The sequence below is a fragment of the Sceloporus undulatus genome, chromosome 7, assembly GCF_019175285.1.
Source record: "Sceloporus undulatus isolate JIND9_A2432 ecotype Alabama chromosome 7, SceUnd_v1.1, whole genome shotgun sequence".
NCBI classification, from domain to species: domain Eukaryota; kingdom Metazoa; phylum Chordata; class Lepidosauria; order Squamata; family Phrynosomatidae; genus Sceloporus; species Sceloporus undulatus.
In genome coordinates this window covers 28,454,425-28,456,727 of record NC_056528.1, presented here as the reverse complement: position 1 = coordinate 28,456,727, position 2,303 = coordinate 28,454,425, and positions in this window count along the sequence as shown.

Here is a 2,303-nt window from a genome sequence, read left to right as displayed (position 1 = left end):
CTTTGTGAGTATGTGTATGTTGTGTGCCTTCAAGTCGTTTCGGACTTACGGCAACCCTAAGGCGAACCTATCATATGGCTTTCTTGGCAAGGTTTGTTCAGAGGAGGTTTGCCATTGCCTTCCCCTGAGGCTGAAAGAGCATGACTTACCCAAGGGCCAACTGTATATCCACAAACTGCAGTCCATCAATGAGTTGAACAGAGACAATGGCTTCCTGGCACACTGCACATATAACACTGGTTAATACCGCAGGCACACAAGGGCGTTCTTGGCCAGTTTATCACCTCTTCTTTCTGGTTTGCACCACATCCCAAAACTTGCTCCATAATTCATTTGGTCATCTACTCCCCTTGGCCTTAGGCAATATCTTTCCTCCAGCCTTTGTCCTTCAACAGCCATTGATAAAACTGGACTTCATCAACATACCCACAAGTTGTGGATTTCTATAGCTATTCACACAGTCTGGTTATAAAAGTCCTTCCTGGGTACCACCAGTTCACTCCATGCCGCTGAGGAACAAGACCAAGGTTGCATTCACACTGGAGAGGGTGACTCTGCTGGAAGCTGACCATAGAGTCACGCTGGAGGACATAGAGATTCCTCGAGAAAAGACTTCCCTAGGCATCTTTAGGTCCTCCAGTATGATTCTATAATCAACCTCTGGCTGTTGTTGACCATAGAGTTGCACTGGAGGACCTAAAGATTCCTAGAGAGGTGTTCTCTGCTAAAAAAACAAACAAAACCAGTAGGTTTTTATTTATGGTTTTTCCACTTTCATGGTATTCCTGCATCCCTAACCCCAGTGAAAGTAGAAGGCTCACTGTATTCCAGTTGAGCTGTTTCTCTGTCCAGTCTTCCTTTGTGGTCTTTTTGTTCAAGGACTGCTGTCCTGAGGTCTGAGATGGGATGTCCAGAAAGATTGAAATGTTCTGTGACTGGTTTTTGTGCATTCCCATTCCTAATGTCTGATTTATGAAGAGACTCCCAGTGTGTGCAGCCTTCCTAGTAGATTTGAAGCTCTGCTTCTTCTGCTGTGTCTTGGGCTGGGGATTGCGTGGCCATGTTGGTGTTGGAACGCAACTCCCAGCAGTCCTAGCCTAGTATAACACCATCCAGATGGATAGCTAAGCGATGTTGAAGGGTGATGGGACATGCAGTCCATACAGAAAGGCCACAGAATTCCTATTTTTGGAGACGATTCTACAAAATCCTTCGATGCATCACAATGGCTCCAGCCTATGGAATCCTGGAATCTATAGTTTGTTGTGACTCCAGACTGAAAAGGCTCAACAGCCCACCAAACTACAAATCCCAGAATTCCATAGCATTGAGCCATGGCAGTTAAAGCGAAACCAAACTGCATTGTTTCTGCAGTGCAGATTAGACTTTATCTTCCTTTTCTCTATTTGCATTTTCCCCCAAAAAAATTCTTTTTGGAACCAGGGAGGGGGAAAAATACACATTATATATTCTTATTTAGAAGGGAGGAAAAAGTAGAACACTATATATATATATATATATATATATATTTCCTTAATGCATTCAGATTATCATCACACACCACTTTCTGACCATATCAAATTAATCTAGTCCAGCAATAAAGCATCATATTGGTAACAAATATTGCAAATTATTTAATTAGGAGAAAGAACTACAATACCCAGAGTGCAGTGCGGTGCAAACCCCACCCCTGGTCTATTCTCTCTCCAGACCCCCCCTCTTTCTCCTGATTAGTCTTCCCTGGGTTTGACGTCATAGACCCATGTGGGACCCTAGGCGGCTGATTGGCCACTTCTCAAACTCTCTGCACCAATCAGTGACGTCCCACAGCAGCAGACCCTGAAAAAGCCATTTAAGGTGGAACGGAAGAGTTGTGGACAATCCTTTTGCTACAATGCTGCTTGTTTTGCAAAAAGGGATACTTTCCAAAGAGAAATGAGAAAGAAAGGGAAGAAAGAGGGGCAACATTGTTATAATTATTATTAGCAGTAGTGTTTGTGTTTTATTTTTGCAACTTTTGCATGTTTTGAAATAATTTTATCTCTTTGCAATTGTAACTAGATAGATAGATAGATAGATAGACAGAGAGAGAGAGAGAGAGAGAGAGAGAGACATATAGTGCAAAGGTAGATTTCAATTGGGTTTCCTTCTGGAAGCTGTCTGGCATATAAATATAATAAAATTAATATATATATATATATATATATATATTAATTTTTGGAAGCCACCAGGGATGTGAAAAAAGTGATGATGATGATGATGATGATGATGATGATGATGATGATGATGATGATGATGATGAT